Genomic DNA, 25960 nt, shown 5'->3' with positions numbered 1-25960 from the left:
TAAAATTTTTTAAAAAGGTGAGAAAGAATAGGTTTAGTAAATGGGCTTTTGAATTTGGTCAGACTTGAGTTCAAAACTTGGCTTTGCTGGCCAATGTCACGGGCAAGTTCCTTACTCAGCTTCATTTGCCTCAGCTATAAAATGGGGCAACAAACTCTTTGCAGGGTGGTTGTAAGCATTACATGAGACAATACATAAAAGTGGATGGCTTTGGCATACAGTAGGCGCTCAGTGAATGTCTGCCGCACCCTCTCCCCCTTCCTGCCCTGCCCTCACCTTCACCAGTCTGCCCTAACCATGCGTGTTCACCTGCAGCCCATGACGGTATTGCTCAAGTCCAATGTCATCATGTACTTGGTAAGCAAGGTAGTAGCCAAGACACTGTATGAAGGCCTGGCCTGGAGCTCTTTGTCAAAGGACCTGCCGTGTCTCTGTTCCTTATGAGCTGCATGATATTGGGCAAATGATGAATAAGTCTGTGAATCTCAATTCTTTTTTCATGTGTAAAATTAGTTAACAAGCGTGATATCTAGCTTAGGGCTTTTTCATCAGGATTCAAAAGGGAAGAGTGACGAAAGCTTTGTAAACTACAAAGTGCTCTGTATCGCTATAGGAGAATGTGACCCCTTTGGAAGCCTTAGAACCCATTTCCAGGCCCAGGAAACCCTGGCTCTTGTTCCAGTCACCTCTGGCACTTCCTAGCTCACTGAGAATGAGCCTTCTCCCACACACACCCATTCATTTATGCATTCAGTCTTTCAACACATTTTTGCTGAGCGCCTACTATTTACCAGGCATTGAGCGGGGTCATTGCCTTCAAAGAATGCATGTGGTTTTCAACACTACCAGGCATAGGAATTATTCTGAGTAGCTTGCTGAAAAAAATGATGCCCGTTCCCCCAAAGATTCAGATTCAGTGGTATAGAGTCCAGGAATATGCCCTTCTAAATGAGCAAGCCAGGTTATTCTGATAGGAAAGTCTCTTGGCTCACACTTTGAGAAACGCTGGCCTAGTTCTTCCCGGGAGTCAGAGGGGCTCACCGCTGATCCCCCCTGTGCCTGCCAAGGTCTTCACCCTGCCCAGGCTTTCTGTTGAAACTTCAGTGCCAAGAGGGGGCGGCGTGCAGGGCTCTTTGGTGGTTTCATCCTCAGAAATGTACACCTCCTTTACCTCCCCGCTTCCTCCTCAGAGGAAATCAACCTAACAGCAAAACCCCTTAGGCCTGACAGGCCCTGACGGGAGGGCCCTGTCATTAGGAGGAGTGCCATGAAGTGTGTGTTTGTAAGGAGGGCACCCCAAGACTTCCCACAGGGGCGACCAGCTGCACTTGTTCTTTGAGCCTGTTTTGACCATGGGCCGTGACCAGGACCAGAGTCCGTGTGCTGATGGACTCTGACCAGCATTTCTACCCTGCTCAGATGTCATGTCTCCAGCCACGTTAGCTCAGCATCTGGCCCTGGGCCGCCTGGGTTGTGATGTTCTGCCTTCACTATCCTCAGAGGTGATCAACGATTCTGCATCTTGGTTTCACTGGACTCAGAGAGAGGAAGCCACCAGGTTCTCCCAGTATAGGAAACCCTGCAGGAGCACATGCACAAGCGCGTGACATGACCTCGTGTTTGCAGGGACCCCGCACCAGTGCGATGCACAGAAGCCTGAGGTCCCGTGCTGAGGCCCGCAGGTTCCCAGCCCACAACAGGCAAGTTTCTCTTTAGGGAGACAGTTCTCAATCCATTGACTGTTAGACTGGAAAGGGCTTTAGAAATTATCTAATAGATGGACTAGCCTACCTCTACCACCCCCTCTCCATTTTATAGTTGTAAAAACTGATGTGTGGAGGAAGAAGTGACGCCTTGTGTTCGTTCAGGTCACAGTCCGACACTAACATGCACCCCATCGTCAGGACCGGTTAGACCCGAGGCAGACACGCATAAGGTAGCACACAACAAGGTGCAGACAGGGGCAGAACCCTAGGGACAGGAGGAGGCAGCCTCAGAAATTTGCAGACAGCCTGTGTCCTGGCGTCACTGAGAGTCACTTCGATGTCATTAGTGCTCCTGGTTCTAAAAAGTACAGAACGTCTTTCTTTCCATACGATCTCATTTACTTTCAGAATAGTCTTGGAATTCCAGAGGGGCCTGGATAATTCTCCCCTCCCGCGTGCATGCCTGGGAAATCAGCCTGCGGGACAGAGCTCACTTGATTTGCCCATGGCTCTATGGCCAGGACTTCAAACCCAGGTCCTGACTGCCTGCTCCTTGCTCTGTATCCCTAGTTGCCCTCCCATGAAGAGCCATTTTGTCAGCGTAGAAGGGCAGTACCCCTCCCCTTGGGGAAGAAGTGGGGAACAAAAGGTGCATCCCCTTGGGTAGAACCCTTCTCCTAAGGTGGAGGCATCTCCTGATTTTGTCTCCATGGCAGATGCCAGAGATCTGGCGGAGAACGTCAGGGCAATGGCAGGAGATTGCCACCTTCGGAGGAGAACGCCTGGGCTCTGACCACGTGCTGGGGCCATGCCATCGTCAGTTCCACTCATGGGATTTTGGGGGGATAGCCCTCAACTGTCTGTCTACTCTTCCCCCTCCACTGAGCTTTTTCATTACAACATGACCCCCACATTGAGTTTTCTTATTCTTTTTTTTTTTCTCAACATCCATGAGAATGTCGTCTTCTTCCCATCATCTACCCTAAGAAAATACCCTGGAACAGAAATCAAATAAATAGAAAGGAATAGTTCAAGGGATTTGTATCCTAGCCTGCCACTACTCTTTCTGGGCCTCAGGTGTTCCAGCTGTTTGGTGAGAATGACAAAACATGCCCTTGGCATCTCCAAGGGCCAATGTAAGACTCAAATGTGAGCATAAATATGAAAGAGGCATGAAAATGTAGCACGCCATATAAACACGAGCATCACAGGTTAACAGCCATGATCATTACGACAATAAATCCTCAGCTCCCAGAAGCTTTCTACTAACCAGGTATCCTACAGAACTCTCTTCCAGAAGGCAAATGATGGCAAATCAAGCCGATATTAAGAATTTACCTTTTGATAAAGTAACTTCTGTCCTGTGCAGTTCTTCAGCCCCATCACCTTCCCTTTCTTTACCTACATTATCACCTTGAGACTTGGTCTTCTGGAAAAAATCACCTTGAGGGCCTTTAAAATCCCTGTTCATCAAAGAAAGCATCAACCATTACGGTGGGGAGAAAGTAAAGCGGACCTTTCAGAAAGATATTGAACAAGAGTTTTCAGAATAAAACTTAGTTACTTAGAAAGCTCAATTTACAGAACAATTCGTTTCATGAATGTTCATGAACGCTCTGCTTAGTCAGTTATGCTGCATTGTTACCTCCAAAAGCTCTCCAATAAATGTTTGTTGAGTTGGATTGAACTCCACAAACCCTGTCTTCTCACTCACTAGGGCTGGAGAAGGATGAAGAATGGAACCGAGCCAAGGTCCTCCAGACTGTGCTCCTTGTAGTGAGCTGGGGATTCCCCTCTGCCACTGGCAAGGTCCTGGTGGGCAGCATTCTAGAGCCATCATCCCATGAAGCCCTGAAAAAACCCCAGTAATCTTGGGGTATAGCAACAGCCCAATTTCTTCTTGGTAACTGAAACCAATCACCTGAGCTAGTTATGGAACCTCCTCTGCCTGTTGGTTCAGTGACAAGAGAAACCCCAAATGGCCGGGGTGGGGGGGGTGTGTGTGTTAGCTTCCAACTGCATGGAATCATGGCTGTGTATCTTCCCTCGTGCAAGGGTTCCTCCGTTGGGAACTAAGGCCTCAGAACCTGCCAAGACCAAGAGAATGTGCACATCTAGAAAAAATTGTATAAATGTATTTTTAGATGTAATTATGAGAAATATCATTTCTGCCTCTTTCATTTGATTTTTTTGGACCTTCATATTTTGGCTTTGAGAGAAAAGGCACCATCATTTGGTCACAGGCTTAAAGCATATGTGGTATCTTATCAGGTAACACCTCAATCTCTCAGGGTGTTGTCCCTCAGCTAGAATCATAAGTGGGCCTCTCTTGGCCATTCCATTCTTTTATTAGACCAGCTGCCTCCAACTGATGAGGTACATGGTAGGATCACTGCATTCCATAGGCATGAGCCTGTCACTGAACAATTTTTGTATTAATGTGAGTCCCTTTGTCAGAGGCAATGTTGTATAAGATACTAAGAGCATGAATAAGGGATTCTGTGGGTCCCCTAATGATAGCATTGGCAGAAGAGTTTCAGGCAAAGAAGGTAAATTTGTATAGAATATGTATCTATCCCCATGAAGTCAAAGCATTGCCCTCTCCAGGGTGGAAGGAATTCAATAAAATTAGGTGACTGGCTGGTTCCCAAAGGATTAGAACCCTTTCCAGGGCTCAGTGTTGCCGTCTGCTGATGGCAATGTAGGTGCTCACAGTGGTAGTCTTCAGAGTAACTGGAGTGGGGGGAAATCCCTCCTGTGAACAGTTCTGCCACTATGGGCACTCTGTAAATGGGCCTGTGGAGTGAGCAGCAGGGTGGCTGGGGAAAGAAGTTGACTACAGCCACAAGGTGGGTCATCTTGTCTACCTTACTTTTGGAAGCTTTCTCTGCAGTGAGTGGTCTCTGGTGATCATTCCCTTGGGTCATAAATATCTTCACAGTCTTCATTCAATCCAAAAGTTGCATCCACATCTTTCTTCCTCAGCTCTCTCTGTCATATTTTCACTCTTAGTCTTTCCAAGGCCCTGACCAATCAAACCAAAGTGTCAGCCACTGTCCATGAGACTGTATAGATTTGTACTTCAGCCCATTTTCCTTCCAAGCGAATCAGACATTTTGTCCAAGTTTCTGGGAGAATTTTCTTTATCACTGTCTTTCAGCGCCATCCCCGTAATGCATCAGACATCCACTTCCGGCTACTGCCAGAATGCAAACAGACTTATCTATAAACCAGGCCTACAGTTTTTCCTTCTTTTGTTAACAGGGGAAGTTCCCATGAGACCACTGATGCAGGGTGAGGAAGAGATGATAAAACAGCACGAGTAGATGCCATGGGAGTCTCAATTCACTTGTGCCTACGCAAGTCTCCACCACCTCCATAAAATAATGGAATCATGCTGCGCACTCCTAACTTTATGATTTGGTGGGTAACACTCAATTCATAATGAACAGCTCAGGTCACATCACTGCTTGGTATCCTTTGGTTAAACATTCAGGTACTTCAGGTGTCATTGAAGTTAAGTGGCAGAGTCATTTGTTCTTCTGCCTGGGCTTGGTACACAGTCCTCTGTTGCTCTGGGACTCACCCTGAAATGGCAGCCTTATGAGTTGCTGAGCCAAAGGGTCAGAGTAGAACACCTGAATGTTTGCTTTTAAACTTCAGAGAGACTCACCACGCATTGGGCCTTTTTCTTTGTGGTGCAGAGTGCCAAGTGGAGAGATTTAACTTTAGCTTTTCCAAGATATTTTAGACCACTGGATCCATAGGCATTCCATCAGCGTGTCAGGTTTCTAAATTTTGTGGGTCTTTTTTTCTTCCTGTCCTCTGTCATGCCTATATCTTACAGAGGCTTCAAGTTTCTTGCTGCATCCAGCTCACCAGGTTCAACTGACATAATGTCATCAATATAATGGACCAGCAGGAAATACTGTGAGGTATCACAGCTCCTTTGGATTATATGAAAGCAGGAGAGTTGACATAATCCTGAAGACCATGAGTGTATACTAACTTGCCAGCCAGGTGAAAGCAGGCTGCTGCTGATTGTTCTTGCTAATTAAGATAGAGAAATAAATAATCTGCCCAGTCACTAGCGATACACCAAGTGTCATTGCCCTAGTAAAGATACTACATCCAGAATAACAGCTGCAGTCAGCACCAAGTGCCTAACCAAGTCTAGCATGAGCCATAGTCATTCTCCACAACCCAGATGGCATTTTCCCTGACCAAATAGGTATTAAACAAGGATATGATGGAAACCATCATCTCTCCATCTTTTTTTTTTTAAAGATTTTATTTATTTATTTGAGAGAGAGAATGAGAGAGAGCAAGCACATGAGAGGGGGGAGGGTCAGAGGGAGAAGCAGACTCCCTGCTGAGCAGGGAGCCCGATGCGGGACTCGATCCAGGGACTCCAGGATCATGACCTGAGCCGAAGGCAGTCGCTTAACCAACTGAGCCACCCAGGCGCCCCCCATCATCTCTCCATCTTTCACAGCTTGGATGGTGACTCTAATCACTGCAGTACCCCCAGGAATGTGGTATTGCTTTTGGTTTAGCCTTCTGGTAGGCAGGAGAATGGGTGCTGTTGGCTTTCCAGAGGCTTCCTCCTGGCTTTGCTCGCCTACTAGTTCTCATTCCATGGATCAGGAAGCCTATGTGGGGATTCTTCCAGTTGCCATCTATGTCTATTACATGGGTCTCCTGGAGTCATTGTAAGACAGCTCAAGCTAAGATTTCATTCATCATCAGATCTTCATAAGTCCCCACTCTGGCTGGTGGACCATGGTGGTTTTAGGGTCTTCAGAAATTAGCATCAGTTCAGAGCTAGTATCCAAGGTCTGTGTGTTTCCTTTCTCTTGTGCTCAGTGAACCCAGCAAATGGCCCCTCAGGTACCTCTCAGGAAGCCTTGAAGAAATGCACAGAATACACTCATACATTTCAGGCTTCTTCCTTAAGGGGACCCGGCCTCTTCCTCGGTCAAAGGGTTCTGAGTTTGAGCACTACCTTATCTCAGCAAACTGGGTGGGAAAGTAAAAACTACCACTATGGCTGCTTGAATCAGGTGTCTACCTGCCACAACAATAATTTTCTTAATTATATAGATCTATGCTTTCTAATGTGGTAGCTACTAGTCACATGTGGTTATTGAGCACTTGATATGTGGCCAGTCCTGACTGAGCTATGCTTACATGAAAAATACACCTAGGTTTCAAAGACAGTACCAAAAAATGTAAAATAGCACATCAGTAATGCTTATATTGATTACATGTTAAAGTGCTAACACTTTAGATAGGAGTTAAATCAAATATTTAAAATTATTATCATGGTTTCTTTTTACTTTTTAAATATGTGGCTACTAGAAAATTTAAAATTACAAATGCGGCTCACATATTTATATCGGATCATGGCTTATATGGATTAAGCAATATCATAGTAAGTTACTCTATTTTTTTCCTTTCAACCCTATGATCAATTAGCCACCACCATAAACCCATGTGGAGCAATTTGATTATCGTTCTATCCTGTGGCTTATTAGAGTAAGTGAGCCCACCTTGTCTCTGACAGTCTGTCACTGGGGATTCCAATTTTTACAGTTAATATTAGAGATATCAATTTAATGACAGCGTCATCCACCGACATCTCTGACCTATAAAGAGCCACACAGAGCTTCTCAAGGAGGCAGGTGTTCTTACTAATGAACTTTTAAATGCTTTTGTGAGGGGTGTATCCTCTGGGCCTTTAGAAGAGGGATTAAGTAGGTTACACATGGTAGATATATTTCAATTTCTGGTCACCCTAAGCTTTGGATTCCTTCAACAATGCTAGGAAGTTCTGGTATTCTCAGCCTCATTAGATATAAGACACTCTTTTTTTTAATTGACATGTAATGTATTATTTATTTCAGGAGTACAGGTCTGTGAGTCATCAGTCTTACACAATTCACAGTGCTCACCATAGCACATACCCTCCCCAATGTCCATCACCCAGCCACCCCATCCCTCCCACCCCTCTCCACTCCAGCAACCCTCAGTTTGTTTCCTGAGATTAAGAGTCTCTTATGGTTTGTCTCCCTCTCTGGTTTCGTCTTGTTTCATTCTTCCCTACCTTCCCCTATGATCCTCTGCCAATATAAGACACTATTAAACCCAGGATTTAATTACTCATCCAAGCAAATGATACCATGTTACATTTTGAGTCCCAGGTGAATTCACCCATATTGACTAATTTGATCCAATCCAACTATATTTCATCTTCCTTGGCCTAATACTCTTGGAGTCTATTTGCATATACATGTTCCTGAGATTCCTGACACTACAAATGAAAAGATGTTGCAATTCCTTTGCAGTATAAATGTCTCCTCCTGGAGAAGATCTTTCAAATTTTTCTTTGGGCTATGGTGAGATGTAACTCCCATATGAGCCTTCAGGCAATGAGATAAGGTGGGGCTAAGTCTAGAGGACAGTAGGTACCTCTCTTGCAAGACAACCGCTCTGTGTGACACTGTAGGGAGGTCGTTATGCAAGGGACTGCTTTTTCTAGCAAGGGAGATTCAGGGGACCTAGGGGTCTACCGATCTCAGTTTCATTTGCATCACTCCAAATGTCCTCACCCCAACCTTAGCATCCAACTCCTTCGCAACCAGTACCCCAACATTAGCATAGAAACTTGATAAGGTCGTACATGTAATATGCCTTGCAAACCTTCAACTCACACAATTAGACTTTAGGCCTAATGCACAGCTATGTCGTCTCCGAGGCTGCATGCAATAAGGGATTCTTTTAAGGCCTCCATAGAAAATTTCTGGTTCTAAACTCATGTCTTGAGTTGTATGTTCAAAGCTCAAAGCTCCTCTCTATTTCTCTCTCTCTCACACACACACACTCACACACTCCAGCGCAGTCAGATGTTGTCAGCAGTTCTTGTAATTACCACGGTTGCCATAGCAATCAAGTGCAGTGGTCACTTGATCACTTAAAACCTTGTCTTCCACTGGGTCTTCATCCTACATCACTATCAGGGATGATTTGAATCATCTCAAAGGTTCTTCATACCACAGATGATCAGTGCCCCATTTCCCCCAGCAATAACATCATTCATGCCTTCATTAAATAAGGGAGAAACCTGGTCCCAGAATCTCATTTTGAAGGTTGTTTCCTGGAGCCATTCCGATTACCAACCATTGTATTTGTCAGGGTCTGAGCAGGAGCAGCATCTACACCAGGTGGTGTAAATGAAGATACCTTAATGAAGACATATGAAGGACATATGAGCAGGGTTAAGGGACCAGATGAGGGGTGCTAAGGAACTCAGGACTTAGCAATGGTGGAAAGCCATCCCTATCCGGGGCTGAAAAGGCAATGGAAACACATAATGTCACCAAAAGAAAAAGGGGGAGGTGGAGTCATGGGGGAGGGGACACGTGGAGGGAATTGCAGTCCAGGGAGGGTCACAGCCCCTGCCAGAGATGTGAGAGATGCGCAGGGAAGGGGCAGGAGAGAAACACTCCAACCCCACTGTCAAATGCAATTGGAAGCTGGAGGACAAAGGAGCCCAGATGATGCAGTTTAAAAAAGGTATGAGTATCCTGTGTCTCAAGCAGGGTAAAGAAGGGCTGACAATGGATTTGAGAGAGGAGGGCCAGCCCTCCAGGTGTTGCCTTTACCTAACAATCTCCTTTCATGCTTTTAACCTAGTGTCAGTAAGATGTATACTATTATCTCCATTTTATAGGTGAGGAAGCAGGCTTGCTCAAGATTGTATAGATAGTAAGCGGTGGGGGCTGCAGCTTTAACCTGGACAAGTTGAACTGGAGTTTCTAGATTGTGCTACATGAGATTAGTCAGGCTGGAGGAGAGGGTTCAATTAGAGAAGTGGTGAGAAAGGTTGGGACCAAAGCACGGAAAGCTTTGAAGGCTGGTCTCAGGAACGCGAAGGATCGTGATCTCTGTAAGTGCCGACAGGAAGGCAAACAGAGACGACCCAAATCATGCCCCTGTGACAGGTGGAGCCCTGAATCCAACCACAGCCACAGCTGGCCCATCCCCAGACTTTTTGTTACATAAGCCATAAATCCAAGAGGTTTCTGCTTTTGGTTATCATACGACAAATGTGGCAAGGCGGGAGCTGGCCCTACCTTCTCCAGAAAGTGCTCCAACCTTTGCCCCTTACCCTGCAGATTTTAGGAGCCTGGGGAGTGGGGCCCCAGATGGAAGAGGCTTGTGTGAAGGCAGAGGGCGAGGAGGCCTGGGGTGGTGGAATGTATCCTCTGGGATCAAAGACAAGATAAATGCTTGAGTCAACACACACACCCACAGAGGTATATTTAGTAAACTTTTTTCCTCACAGGGCTTGAAAGATCAAAATTGCTTTTTAAAAAATAATAAAAAGGAAACAGCCACTGTGGTTTCTTTCGACACCAGCCCAATTTCTTGGCTGTCACAATACTTCCAAATAACATGTGTAAGACTTCGCAGGGCTGTCTCTCTTCCCCTAAAACCCAAGGCGAAAAACAACAAGAGGAGTCTGCCATTCCGGCTACATGATAATGTTTGGTCAGAGGCTTCCTGAGATCTCGAACACTCCTGGATGGTTTATAGGACCTGCTGTTGCCCCTGCAAGTGTGAAATGCCCTTATGCAAATGTAACATGGGCCTAGGTGTAAACCCAGGCTCACAGCCTGACCTCCTGGGTTCACTAGGCAGTGAAACCCACCTGGCCAACCTTTACAACTATAAAAAATACCTAGGGCACCTGGGTGGCTCAGTCAGTTAGGTGTCCAACTCTTGATTTCAGCTCAGGTCAAGATCTCAGGGTTGTGGAATCGAGCTCTGCACTCAGCAGGAAGTCTGCTTGAGACTCTCTCTGCCCTCCCCCCTGCTCACTCTCTCAAGTAAATAATACCGGCCATCATAGTCTTCCTCGTGGGAGATAGAGCTTCAGGGCTCCTGAAGTTACAAGGTTATGTTCCGCTGTGGCGCTAAGAGACTTCTTACTCCCCGCAACTACAGACTCCCTCCAGTCTCTCTGTTCTCCTGCATGTCACTTTCTTCCAGGTATAGCTCAGAGGAGAAAGTCTATCTTGTTTTGTTCAAGATCAGCCCTTCCCTCTATTGTATTGATCCCATTTTACACTTAGGACTTGGTCTCCAGTGAGTCCCTCTCATCCATATTTTTAAAAAAAATTGTTTAATCAGCTTTACTCACTTATAATTTACATACAGTAAAACACAACCGTTTTAACAAATGGATGAGTTTTGACAAATGAATACACTGTGTAAGCATTCGTACTACTTTCAAGGTATAGAACAGTTCTGTTGCCCCCAAAAGCTGCCTCCTGCAGTCCATTCCCCCTCAAATCTGCCTCCCTCCCCATCAACCACTGCTGAGTCATGGCAGATCTGCTTTCTGTCACTGTGGATTAATTTGGGCTGTGATAGAACTTCATAGAAATGGAATCATACAGTATACACTCTTAGTCTGACTTTTTTTGCTCAGGATAATGCTTCAGGGATTCATCACGGTTTTGTGCAAATCAGTAGCTCACCCGTCGTATTGCTGAGCAGTATTTCCACGGTGTAGATAGATACACTGCAATTATTTATTCATGTGCCCGTTAATGAACATTTGGGGTGTTTTCAGTTTAGGGCTATTATGAATAAAATTGCTATAAACATATGTATACAAGCTTTGTGTGGACATGTTTTCACATCTCTTGGGTAAACACCTGGAAGTGGAATTTTGAATTGTATGATAAGTGTATGTTTACTTTATAAGAAACCGCCAACTTGTTTCCCAAAGTGGCTGTACAATTTTACCTCCTGCCAGGATTATGTGAGAGGTCTACCAGCTTCGTATCCTTATGAACACTTGGTATTGTCAGTCTTTTTAATTTTTGCCATTTTAGTGGGTGTGTAGTGGTGCCTTGTTGTGTTTTTAATTTTCACTCCTCTGATGACTAAAGATGTTGAGCATCTTTTCATGTGCTCGTTGGCTATCTGTATTTTCTTTTGTGAAGGGTCCATTCAAATCTTTTGCCCATTTTTTTGGTTCTCTTACTATTGAGTATAATACTCTAACTCCTAAATATATATGTATATCTTTATATAAAAATATTATACATATATATTTGTCTTTTCATTTTCTTAACAGTGTCTTTCAAAGAGCACAAACTTTACATTTTGATGGAGTCCAATTTATCTCTCCTATAATTTTAACCTCTGCTGGCTCCTTCCCTTCAACATATAAACATGCTTAAAGGGCTGCCTGGGTGGCTCAGTTGGTTAAGCATCTGCCTTCAGCTCCAGTCATGATCCCAGGGTCCTGGGATGGAGCCCCATGTGGGGCTCCTTGCTCAGCAGGGAGTCTGCTTCTCTCTCTCCCTCTGCCCCTCCCCCCACTCTTTCTTTCTCTCTCTCAAGTAAATAAATAAAATCTTTAAAAAAGTAAACACGTGGGCGCCTGGGTGGCTCAGTTGGTTAAGCAACTGCCTTCAGCTCAGGTCGTGATCCTGGAGTCCCTGGATCGAGTCCCACATCGGGCTCCCCGCTCAGTGGAGAGTCTGCTTCTCCCTCTGACCCTCTCCCCTCTCATGCTCTCTCTCACTCTCTCTCTCTCAAATAAATAAATAAAATCTTTAAAAAAAAAAGTAAACATGCTTAAGTCTAATAACTACAAAACGAACTAAACAAAAACAAGGCAACCACCACCTCCCCCTACCACCTCCATAAGCTCTTTATTAAACTCATATCCTTTTCAAGCTACTATGTATCCTTCTCCCTCTTTTCACAGCCAAGTACTTCAAAACAACAGGCTTCATTTACTCTATCTACATCTTCCAACCCCCTGGCCTCTTGGGCACCCTCCCACCACTGCACTGGGAAATCCCTGGCAAAGTCATGGACCCACAGGCACAGTCAGGTGCTAACATCTAGGGAAGCAAGAGCATACACATTTTACCACCCCTGGTTTGCAAGGGCAGGGCTGGAGAGCCAGGCCTGGATGGAGGTGGGGACTGGGAAGCCCTTTGACTACTCTCTCTTGGGGTTTCAGAGTCTTGCTTCTTGGGTTCCTCTATTGTCTTTGTGTTACTGGGAAGCCCTTTGACTACTCTCTCTTGGGGTTTCAGAGTCTTGCTTCTTGGGTTCCTCTGTTGTCTTTGTGTTGCTGTCTAAATAATCATCACATCAGCACGTTACCTTAAAAATGATTGATGAGGAGTTACCTGTGGAGAGTGCTTGGTGAGACTGCCCTTTGCCTGGTCTCCACTCTGAGTGATGCTACTTCCCGAGCCCAGCCCTGTACTAGAAGTACCCACCACTCTCTCCCCACGGGTTCCATCAGGTGGGCTCCTGAGGCTTGTCTTTCTTGATCAGCACCAACACTTTTTCTCCTAGCAAATACATACTGAGTACTATTGTGTGATAGAACTCAACAACAAGAACTACTGATTTCCAGGGCTGGGGGTGGGTAGGAGGGGGTCGGGGGGCGTGTCAGAGGATGCACTCAAGAAGCTCATGGTCTAGCTGGGGAGATCACTGAGTCATCTATCACTGCAGTGTGATGTGTGAGTACAGAGGAATAACACCCAAAGCAGCTTAGGGGGATGAGGGCAGGTAAAGGAGCTCCAGGCTCTGGGACAGCACCTGCAAAGGGGCATGAACGCATGTGTAATCTACATGAGGTGTGGGAGAGCAAGGCATTTATAGCAAACAGGTCAGATTGTGGGGGTGGGGGAAGGTGTGTTAGGGAAATATCACAGGATGTAAATATCACAGGATACATTGCCTAAGTCCCTAACTGTCCACCAAAATCCATTGTCTCTAACAGAAATGGGGGTGGTAGACATGGGTATGGCTGGACTACATTTCCCAGCCTCCCTTGGTGTCAGGTGGGGACACATGACTAAGTTATCACCAATGAGCAGAAGGGTGCATCCCCTTTGAGCCAAGGCTTTTGAAGAGTGGGTGTGCCTCCTTCATGTGTTCTTTCCCTCTTTGAGAACTGGATAGAGACGTAGTGAGGCCCTACGGAGATAGTGGACCCACAAAATGGAAGGAAGGAGCTCCGGTCTTTGAATGACTTTGTGGAGCAGAGCTGCCCTGCCATCCTGAATAATCAGCCTAGATTGTTTCATGAGCAACAAATAAACTTGTAATGTGTTACGCCATGGCAAGTTTTGAATAATCTTTACCGTTGCAGTATGACCTATCCTACGTAATACATTCTGATTATGGTGCATTTATGAAAACTTTCTAAAATATACCTACATGTAGGGGGAAAATGGAATGAAGTATACCAAGTTGTTAATAACGGCGGTTGTCTTTGGGTGGTGGAATTATGGGTGGATTTCATTTCCTCTGTAATTTCCTGCCTTTTCCAAATTGGCTACAATGAGTATGTTATTTTATAGTCATGACAAATATAAATTCTCTAAATTCAAGTAGTTACAGAGATAATAGCAAGTTGAGGAAGAACCTCATTAGCAGGAGGCATGTAGAAAGTCTATTCAGGTAGTAGAAGTTAAGGGTGGATAAAAGCAGAGGAAAAGTAAAAAAAAAAAAAAATTTGTTGCCACACTTATTGAGGATCTGGTCATGTAAAGGGGAAGAGTAGGACACAACAGAGGAGAGCCCAGTCCATGCCTCCCTCCCCTGCATTCTTACCCCCTGCCCAGAGCCTTGGTCCAGCCCCTACACGGCTGGTGCTGCTGGGGGAGGGGGCCGTGTAGCTTCGTTTTGTATCTTCCTTCATGTAATTTCGGGAAGCTGAGGCTCTACATGAAGCTGACAGAGAGACATTCTAGCACCAGAAGATGGGGAAAGGAGAGTCAGATGTTCACAAAGGGGGCACCAATGGTGTGTAGATGACACACACATTTTCTGTTCCTCCAAATCCGTTCCTGAAACTCATCCCTCCTTTGGCTTCCATGAGAACATAAATTCCTTTGGCTCTTTTTATGTCCCTGGCCCCTCTGGCCCCAGGTACTTTTCTCTGCCCATCTTTTTGGTTCCTTAAGGGTCCACCCTTGGTCCTGTGCTCATGTCACACTCCCTTCTGAAGTGGGCTCATCCTTTCCAATGTCGCCCCAAGGCTACCCTCCAGCGTAGCTCCAAACCCAGATGGACAACGGCCTCAACTCTCCCTGTCAAGCACCACCACTTCCTACTTCCTTCCAGGGACCCAACTCACTACTATCCAGCCAAAGAAACCTGCGTGTTAGCCTCATTGCTCATGCCCAGGTTACTTCTTTAATATCTTTTCAATGTGTCTCATTCCCTTCGTCACTGCTGTTATGGCCTCTGTTCAAGCTACCTGATTTCTCCCATATTACTCTATCATTCCTTAATTCACATCCAGAAACTCAGGACCTTTCGTTTTCCACACAGCCCCAAGAATGTATTTTTTTCTAATTTAAAAAAATTATGAGGGGCTCCTGGCTGGCTCAGTCAGAAGAGTAGGTGACTCTTGATCTCAGGGTCGTGGGTTTGAGCCCTACATTGGGCGCACAGATTACTTAAATAAATAAAACTTTAAAAATAAATAAATAAATTTATGAAATACTTCTTTTTTTAAAAAAGGATTTTATTTATTTGAGAGAGAGAGAATGAGAGAGAGCGCAGAGGGAGAGGGAGAAGCAGACTCTCCGCTGAGCAGGGAGCCCAAAGTGGGGCTCGATCCCAGGACCCTGGGATCATGACCTGAGCCGAAGGCAGACGCTTAGTCCATTGAGCCACCCAGGAGCCCCATGAAATACTTCTTATATACAGAAAAGGACATTGAGAATACATAATAACCATAAACATCTCTATTATCTGCTCCCTTATCCAGGATTAACTGAGGAGAGCATTTTCTGCCTATTTTCTCACAGACAAGTATTTCTAAAACAGAGATTTAGGGGCGCCCGGGTTTTGCAGTCAGTTGAACGTCTGATTCTTTCGGCTCAGGTCATGATCTTAGGGCCATGAGATCAAGTCCCAGCTCAGAATGGAGTCTGCTTGAGATTCCCCCTCTCCCTCTGTCCCTCCTGCTCATGCTCACTCACTCACTCTCTCTCTAAAATAAATAAATAAATCTTACCAAAAATCCCACAGAGATTTAAAATTTTTACAATGTCACTTTCTTGATTAAAAAGTCTCGGTGGACCTAAATGGCGCTCAACATAACTTTCAAACTCCTTGACCAGTCTTCTGAGACTGTCTGCAGTACCTTAGTGGTTAAGAGAGTGGGCTGTGGAGTCTACCACTCAACAGCTTATGCAAGTAGCTTCTCAGTTATTTAACTTCTCTGAGCCTCAGTTTCCACATCTGTAAAATGGGGAGAGCATGGTGGGGCTGTTTGGGGATTAACTGAGACGTGCAAATTCCCTAGCACAGTAGTTGGCACATATTATACATGCCAGATTTCTAACTCTTCTGCCCTGAATTCCAAAGCAAGAGAGGGAAGTGGAAGGAAGAGGAGGGAGGGAACTCTCAAAGGAAGGGAGAGGGAAGGAAAGAGAAAAGGATCAATCGAGTTTAAGCAAAGAGTTGGAGAAGAGAGAAGAGAGAGTTGTGCCTCGGTGACTCAGTCAATTAAGCATAGGATTCTTGCTTTTGGCTCAGGTCATGATCTCAGGGTGGAGGGATCAAGTCCCCAGTAGATCTCCGTGGGGCTCCAGCTCAGTGGGAGTCTGCCTGAGATTCTCTCTCTCTCTCCCTCTCCCCCTCACCCTCCCCGCCCCCCCCATACCCACACTCCCTGCAAATTCTCTCTCTCTCAAATAAATAAACTTTTAAAAAGTGAGAGGGAGAAGTGAGGGACTGAGATGATGAGAGGAGAGACATCCAAATGGAGGAAATGAAAATAATGAAGGAAAAATGGCAAAGGAGGAGGTACCTTCCCAGGATGAAAGGGGACTGTGGTGTCTGGGAGAATTGAGAATGAAATAAGAGCTGCAGAGCCCAGACTCACTGTCGGGAGGGCTCTGCGGGCGTGGATCCTGCAGCAGCTCCACCAGGGGGCAGTGTGGAGCCCTTGCTCCCTTTGCCTGTAATTCACGTCCTCCCCAGAGATGCTGGGGAAACACGGGTTCCGTTGATGCCAAGTCGCTCGGATAGATTCTGCTACTTATTATTTGAGGGATAGGACAGGTATCGAGCTTTCTGGAGATTAATTTTTGATTTATTGGTGGTAACAATGATTTATTCTGATACACCCCCAGGGCAAAGGAAGGGCTGTAAATATTTTAAATGCTGTTAGCCAGTGACAAGAAACATCGCTGGTTAGGGAGTAGGGCAGATGGGAATTTCAAATGCCTTCTCTAAATTACTTAAAGGCAAACTGTGAACACTTGCTAGCTTGTTTAAGACGGAGGCTGGGGGTAGGGGAAGAGAAGCATATTAAACTGTTATCTTATTAATTCAGACAACATCTTATGTTTTCTCCATAGAGTCCATTTGGTTTTCCTACAGATTGGATTGGATTGGCTTTCACAGCCTGCTGAGGCAACACAGAGAGGCATCTTTCAGACTCCTGGAGAGAGGGATCATCAGGGACAGGAGTCCCCTGGCCCATGCTCCCCAGCAGGACCCGAGGAGACCAGGACTGGGAGGCAGAGTGGGGTGATGGGGAAAGACTTGGACCAAGAACCTTCCCCGGGCTGTGTGGCCCCAGGTGAGACACTCTGACTTTAAATCTCAGTCCCCCACCCCCACCCCGCCCTGTAAAACAGGATGATCATCCAGGCTGGTGTGGTAGGGTGGGGACTGAGAAGTCTGGGAGCATTTGGTATAATCATTGGCAAAAACAGCTCCGTGGGATTTACTTTCCCAGCCTCCTCATCCCTTGGTTCTTACATCAGCCCTGATTGTCAGGCAGGGGAGAGGCTAGTCCCTCTCACGTGGCAAGGAAACTGGGGCTGAGCAGTGGGCCAGGTGGAAAGCCCAGAATAGAGAGTCAGGGTCAGGCCCTCTGGAAGCTGGGACTAGGAGGAGGTGAGCAAGGCACTCACCTCTGGCCTGCAGAATTTCAGGGGGCACCAACAACTCAGTAATCAAGATGAATAGTATTTTTTTTTTTAAGATTTTATTTATTGACAGAGAGAGACACAACAAGAGAGGGAACACAAGCAGGGGGAGTGGGAGAGGGAGAAGCAGGCTTCCGGAGGAGCGGGGAGCCCGATGTAGGGCTCGATCCCAGGACCCTGGGATCATGACCTGAGCTGAAGGCAAACGCTTAACGACTGAGCCACCCAGGTGCCCCAAGATGAATAGTATTTTAATGCAATATTTTAAAAAATCAAAATTAAGGCAAAACTCCATCAGGAACAAAGTATCTCATTTTTAAATAAAGACAAGGTCAGTCCTCATCTTATAAAACAAGCTCTTCCTTCCCCCTGAGCACAGAGGCCGGGATTCCCTGAAGTGCCTGGGACTCTGTATTAGGATTTTCCTCATGACCTCCCAGCTCAGGGTATGACTCCTTTTCTTCTCTGACGTCCGCCTTTCCCCCTAAAGGCAGGCAAGACTGATTTCAGTCCCTGCTCCATTCTTTACGAGCTATGGGATATTGGGCTAGTTGCTTCACATTTGATGAGCCTCAGTTTCCTATCTATAAATCTGTTTTCTCATCTGTGCCTGCCTTGTTGGGTTATTTTGGAGATCAAGTGAGATAATGTGCATAAAGGACTTAATGGGGGGGGGTCCATATTAAATGCTTGATAAACATTAGTTATTATTTTTATCTGTGAAATGGGTATCATGTCCTCAGTCCCAAAGTGAGACAATTGTATGCTAAAGGGACATCATAAAACCTAGGAGGAAAGAGAAAAAGCCCAAGCACAGTGCTCTACTCCATTCCTGGAAACCACCAGAAAGATAGCACTCTCTACTCATCCCTCCAGCTCCTGAAACAATTCTGGGCATGGCTGGAACATCTAGGCCAGCCCCCCAAGGGAGGTTCACGGCAGAACCCCAACCTGCTGGATCACCTGCCACAATGAGGCTGCTAATCCCAACCACATGCTGCCTGGGGCAGGTGCTGGGGCCCAGAGACAGGTCACTGTGAGAAACCAGACATCAGGGTGACTGAGCTCTGAGGGTCTGGGTGATGAAAAGCTCCCCACCGATCCTATAACCGTGCTTCCCTTTTTGAGTTGGATACCAAAAGCATGGAGCTAAATTTATGGCCCATCTTTAGCAAGCACATAATCCTTCATTTTCTACATTTGGTTATGAACCTCCAACTAAAATGCACACTCCTATGTTCCCTTTGCCTCATTTCCCTTCACTTGTTTTAATTTACTTCAAGCTGCCTTAAATCCATTTTGAAACAAGGTGGGGATAAATAAATACATCCTATCTGTATTTAAACAGCTTCCCATTGTATATGTATATATTCTTGTGTATCTCTTTTCCAAAAATTACTGCCGGCTGCTTCTTGCAAGCGGCTGTGTTTGTGCTTTGCTAATTGTGTAACTGGCTGGATTTAACACTGGGTGCTCTGATAAGTACCCACGGAGGAAGGAAACAGTGTTTTAGTTTTCAGTATAAAAGGCAGGGTTGGGCCCAGGTGTCTGCCCTAGGACGAGGCCATTTAAGGCACTGGTTCTCAACCGGGGCTTATTTTACCTCCCCAGGGGCATCTGGCAATATCTGGTGGCATTTTTGGTGGTCACAACTGGAGGCTGGGGGCTGGGGGGCCTCTGACCCTGCTGCTGGCATCGGGTGGGTTGAGGCCATAGAAGCTGCTGAGCATCCTACAAAGCAGCCCCACAAGAATGATCCAGTCCCAAATGTCAACAGGGCTTAACTTGTGAAAGCCTGACTTAAGGGTAGGCTAGTTCTAGGTACCAAGAGTAAAAACAGGAGGCCAGCGTTCCTGAACCCGACTGGGAAGACGGACCAGCTGAGAGGGCTCATCTCCTCAGTCACCAGAAGACGGTGGGTCTCCCACTGGGGTCACAGGAGAAGGAAGAGCACCTTGGGAAAGCAAAAGACTTGGCCAGGGTCCCCAGGAGGGGTCAGGTTTGGGTTGGCCCTTCATTCAGCACTGGAGTCCTTCCACTTGCCCCTCTGCCCTTCTTTTCTGAGATCTCTGCCGCACAAAGCTTCCAGCGTTGCTTGGCCAAGGGGAGCCCCAGCAGAGGGTCCAAGGGCAGGAGAAGCACAAGGAAGGGGCATTGGTCCCAGCCCCTCTCTGTGGGCTTGCCTCAGGCAGGCTGCCTTCCTCAACCAAAGTCACAGCGCCTCCCCGGACAGCATCCCCCCACCAGTCTCTCCTTACAGGTTCTGCTAACAACCTGTAGGTTGTCCCCCTTTGCCCCTTCTAGGCTAGGGGGTGTCAGAGCCCCGCTGTGCTCGTGCTGGGGTATGCCCACCATGTCTTGTGGTCTCCCCATAGCCTGCCATACCTTTGCGAATAGCCCCTTTAATCGGCCTTCCTCAAATTCTCCTAGTTTGAGTGTGTCTCCTGTGTCCTTCGGGGAGCTTAGCCATCATAGCCCTCCCCCATTTGTTTATTGAGTGTTCATTGAACACCTACTATGGGCTACCCAGGTAGATACCCCGCCACCCACCGTCCCGCCCCTTCCGGTGGCACAGAGGAGCACCTGCAGGAGGCCCGCTCCTGGTGGGTCAGCGTGTCTGGCTCCCCTCGCGGCTGCAGCCAGTGGGGCCTGAGTGAGGGCTGCTCTGAGGGATGGGCAGCTTCCTGACCCCGCGCGCCCAGGGCAAGAGGCCGTGGGCCGTCTCCCTGACCGCAGCAGCTCTGTCACCAGGCGGCTTACACACTTGGGCAGCTCACCCCTCTGGCGTTCACTTCCCTCACTGGTCAGGGGAGGGGTTGGACCAGATAACCAACCTGTAGGTTTTCCATATTTGGGATTAAAATTTCCTGGCCTGGCTGCTGCCCAGATCCTGGGTTGGGGGCAGCAGAAGCAGGCCTCCCGTGACCGCTGTATACATGCCAGGCCTTCCAGAGGGAGCCCTGGTGAGGGCCAGAGAGGGCTGGGACTCCAGGCCCTGCTCTTGGCTGTCCCGCTTACCTTCTGGGGGTGTGGAGGTGAGGTGAGCTCCTCCGGGTCCTCCAAGGCCCCCGGACTCCCTCACACCTCCCCTGCCAACCACCCTTTCTCTCGGGGCTGTGTCCGTGCCAGGGCCGACATACCCAGTGTGGCCCTGTTGGCTCCAGCTTCCTAGGCAAACACGCACAGAGCTTTCTGGATGCTACCCGCTGGAAGGCCCGCCAGAGGCAAAAGAGCATGCCCTGCTTCAAGGCAGTGTTGCATCTGCCAGCCCGGAGTTAGGGCGTCTCTCCTGCTCTGACAGACCTTCGGGGCCAGACCGCAGCGACCTCGCTTTCCGACGCCGGCAGAGGTTGAAGGATGGGCGGGGGGCACAGGCAGTGGGCAGCGCCCGTGCCCGGCGTGAGCAAACAAACATGTGCTGAGTCCAGATGGAGCGCGGGGCCTTGTGTCAGGTGCCTTCACGGAGAGCCTCTCCGCCGACCTCAGCTCCTGGGGGAGGGGTAACCATACAGCCCTTTTCTGACAAAGACCCCGAGTTTAGAGAGGAGAAGTGACCATGCCCGGGTCACACGGCTGGCACATGGAAGAACAAGGATTTGAACCCGGGACTCTGGGCTCTAAACCCGGAGAACTTCCCATTACAGCACATGCTTCCTGCCATCAGGGACCACCCGCTCCCCCCCTCCCCTGCCCAGACCCCTCCCCCCACCCCCTGCCGGATTTGGTCTCCAGGGTGCCTTCTTGGCTTCAAGGGAAAAGGCTGGGCTATGTGGGAGCTGCCACTTGGCAGCATCTAGTCTGTTGGGGCCCTCCAGCCTGTTACTTCAAGAGGGCACCCTCCTCCCCCCGGCCCCAGGAGAGCAAGACCCCTGAGCTGCCATCCCTGGGCCCATAGCTTCCTGGCTAGGGCATACCCCATCTGATGCTGGGCAGCTCAGGTCCTACGGGGCATGTTTCCATGACACTTTCCAGTGGGGACAGGGAAAGACTCCAGGGACCAGGGTCTAAGGAATCTCCCACCAGCCTTGTCCCAGCCTGGGCTGCAGCTATTTAGGAGGTGAATTTTGTTAACCCATCAAATCGGGGACAAAGCATCTCTTTCCTCTTTGAGTCTGCAAGAGGGCAAAGGTGAGAAAATGCCTCTTTCTCTCCATCAAACTTCCTTTTTTGACTGGGATGAAGAATTCCTTCCTCCCTCCCTTCTTCCTTCCCTTTTCTCTCCCATCCACTTCCTACACTCTTCCCCCAATACAGACTGAATTATCGACCCCTTTGTGGCAGTGGCAGGGCAGGAGTCGGGCGCTCATTCATTCATTCAACAAGTATTTCTTGAACACCCAGAGCGGGGTCCTGGGGTTATGGCAGGGAGCAGAGCAGACACACTGTCTGCCTTCATGGAGCCTGCAGACTCATGAGGAGGTGAATTTTCGATTAAAAAAAAATCATGGAAACATTTATAGGTATGTAATTAAAATATGTATTTTACTTTAAGTACAAACTTCATTTTAATGCATATATATGAATTTTGGACAAAAAGTGCAGGGCGCTATGAGAATTAGTAACTGTGTGCCAGGAGGTCCAAATTTCTTCAAAGAAGGTCCTTAAGGTTGATCATTGGGAATTTCTCTGAAAGCTTTGTTGGACTTTGTTTTTGTATGCAGTGGTGTGCTGGCCGGTGGTTAACGACCAGCTGGGGGTGGGCTGTCCTGATTCACTGCGACACGAAATCCTCAGAGTGCATGTGCCCACCACGGCCAGTCTCATGCTACCAGCGGGCGGGCGGTGAAGGCAGAGCTAAGAAGAGGTGCAGACTGCGGGCTCTCAGGAGGTCATGCCAGCAGGTCTGGCACCCCGCTGAATTCTTGGGGGTGGGGGCTCTAAAGTATCCCCAAGTCAGTCACCCCTTCATGCTCCCCTGGGCTATCCTACTCTGGGGAGACAGCAGAGGATTGCTCTTGGCCTCCGGGCCCTGTTTGGGCACTGCCCGCAGGGCACCTACTGACTGCTACAGGTGAACACAGAGTCCAGCCGTGCTACCCTCCCACCCCTAGTGTTCCCAATCCCGGTGTCAGATCAGGTGAGCCTCCTGCCAGTTGTCTGTGCTGTGCACACGGCCCCCAGTACCCCCAGCCCATCTTCAAAGCACCCCCTGCCCCCAGTGGCCAGGATGAGTGGCATGCACCCTGCAGACAGGATGGTGACATGACCCAAGTCTGTGCTGAAAGGGCAGGTGGTTGCATCATAGAGAGAAGAGCCATGGTCTTGGAGCCAAGAACTTGAATTGGAGTTGCTTACAGATAGATGGGTCACGTCACCATTCTGGGCCTCATTCTCCTCCTCCATGAAGTGGGAAATGGTTGGGACGGCCCTCTGGGCATTGTGGAGGGCCGAACCAGATGGCCTCTGTGAAAGCTAGGCCCCCGGGGCTCAAATCCTGGGCCTCCCTGTGTAATTCACTAAACTACAGCGACCATCTATATTCTACAGGACCACAGAAGCTGGGCCTGGAGTGGGCTGAGGGGGTTGTAGATTTCCCTTCCTGCCCTAGGAAGAACTCCCCTTGCAGTATCCCTAATGGTGGTCACCCTGTCTCTGTGTCGTCCAGTCCAGACGCCCAAGTTCAACACATGTTGGAGCCCCAGACAGCACTCAGGGTTAGAACATTCTTCCTTTCACTGACCTGAAATCTGCCTTCTCTGTGTGTCAGCAGGCCCTACCCTGTGTACACACATACACTCTGACACATGTCAGCAGGAGCATAAATATTTATGACATGTAGCTAATGCAGTCGGCTTATAGGATTTCCAACACTTCAGACAGGAGGTTTTTGCACGAGAAGACTTTTATCTGGGGAGGGGTCCTGGACAGGGAGTGGAGGATTCAGGCAGCAGAGAAGAGCCTCTTGGCTTCTCTGAGTGTTCTGGAAGCTTGCCCTTCACTGCAGCAGTCCCAGGATCTAAATTTGAAAGGAAGGTCAGCGGCCACCTTGGGCTCTGGGCATTGAGAATCAGTCAGTCTTTGAAGGCATTTACGTAAGAAGCCCCTCCCTGGCTCTGCTAGACCAGGCCTCAAGATGAATGGGTCCCTAATCAGAGGGGTCTAAAGCACTCCTCACCTCGCTGCCCTGAGGTTGAGCCTTTGAGAGGGCAGAACAGAGGGTTCTTATTCCCCACCCCCACTGGCTTCCAGATTTCCTCTAGAGCTGAGTCCAGGGAAGAAGGCCTAGATGACTGCCTCTAATCTCCAAAAAAATCCCTGCTAAAGTCACTCCCCAGCATCCCCAGCACAGAGCTCACATGTCAGGAAATGCAAATACTTCAAAGACTTTCAATGGGGTAGCCAAGAGCTCACATACGTGTGGGTTCCTCCTAGGGGTGACCAGCTAATGCCCTCAGTGTGACGGTACTTCTGAGCATCCTGGGACTGAAGGTACATCATGCTCTGGACTCTGAAGGGCGTTGTGAGGTGTGGTGGGCAAAGGAGTGTGAGAGAGGGGCAAAGAATGCACCGGCCCCCTGGGCCCTTGCCTGGGAGCATCCACAGGGGCAGAGCCTACACTGGAGAGGAGAGTGTTTCCTGAAAGGGAGTAGGATAAATCCCAGTAGCACCCTTGATAAGGCAAGATTTCATCACCCCAGAGCCCCACTTCCATCCCCTTCCAAACATGCATTCTAAGGCACTGCTTCTCCCAGCAGTGTCTTAGACTCTACACAGTATCTCACTTCCCTCCATGTGACCCTTTGACAAAACTGGTTTCCTTTCCCCTACTTTGGACAGTTCCTCTGCTGAGCAAGAAAGGGAGAAAGGGTGATGAAGAGTATCAAGGATAAAAACTCAACTAGCTATAGAAGCTGGGCTGGGCACTCCAGACTCTCATGTATCAGTAAGGCTGGGCCCTAGAACCTTCTCCACCAGGAAAATGTCCCTCATTTCACCCACCCCCATGACCAGAGTAACCCCCCTCCTCTGCGTCCTCATAACACCCAGGGCATCTCCCTATCACTGTGCTAACAACATTATGTTCGTTTTGCTCATGTGACAATTTAGATCTCAACCTTACCAGCATACGAAAGTCATCTCATTCTTTCTACTGTGTGAATAGTTATTCTATCATACGGATTTATTACAGTTTATTAACTAGTTTCCTGAATTATAGATCATGAGATTATTTCTATATAATGTGCCATTTAAACAATAATTAATGAGTAATCCCCCTCAAAGACATCTAAAATGTTTAATGCTTCTGAAACGATCACGTGCTTAGGAATCGTGTGGGGATCTTGTTAAGATTCAGTAGGTCTGGGTGAGGCCTGAGAGCCTGCATTTCTAACATGGCCCCAGGAGATACCATGATGCTGGTCTATGGACCTCATATTGAGTAGCAAGGTTTAGCCAACTTCCTGAGAGTTCTTAAATTCTCTCATACGCAGCCGGTTCCCTAGGGAGGAAGAAGGTGATTGAGCCATCTCATTACATCTTCCAATGGCTCCAATTGACATTATTCTTCATATTAAGTCAAATCTGTACTTCTTGGCCCTCGTTTTATTTCCTGGATCTAGATGGATCGAGTCGGAACAGTCACTCACATGCCAACCCTTCACATTACTGCTAGACGGTTTTCTTTCCTGTGTCCTTTGTTCAGGCTGAGCGCGCTTCTCTTCCTCACCTGCTCCCCACAGGGCATGGGTGGGGGCTGGGAGGGCACCGGGAAGTCTGCTGCTCTGCCCCAGCTTCCTCCTTCTAAACTCCAGTGTCTGCTGTACGTTCTCCCACGTCTGCTTGTTCCGGTGAGGTCCTTAAGTCTTCCCAGTGTGAAAGGTCAAAGCCACGTCTTGCATCTCCCTACCTCTGAAGAGGACTCGCCCTCCGACAGCCGGTGGTGGGAGGGGCTGGATGGGGTGGGGGAGGGACCCAAGAACTGAAGATAAGAGGGGACAGTGGGCCCCGGTGGTGTGCTGGTGAATGCTTAGAACGGGCTCTCGGAGAGGAGACACCTCCCGGATCGGGAAGGTTCGCTGTCAAGCTCCCACCGCGGCGTTTCAGGCTCCAGTGTGAGGTCACAGAGCACAGTAGCCCAACTTTGTTAGGCGTTAGCACGCAGGATGAACGCAAGTAACCTGAAGAGTATACACAACAGATTGCAGTGTAACAGAAAGTGATGCGTTTTTTAGTGTTTATTACTTTTATCTGGAATACGACTTATTTCACTCTAAGTTTTTAGAGATGGCTATGTTTAACAACTGGCTTGTA

This window comes from Mirounga angustirostris, unplaced genomic scaffold (genome assembly GCF_029215605.1).
Source record: "Mirounga angustirostris isolate CCGP_5_RB_7025 unplaced genomic scaffold, mMirAng1.0.hap1 SCAF_6, whole genome shotgun sequence".
Taxonomy (NCBI): Eukaryota; Metazoa; Chordata; class Mammalia; order Carnivora; family Phocidae; genus Mirounga; species Mirounga angustirostris.
This window is presented reverse-complemented; position numbering follows the sequence as displayed.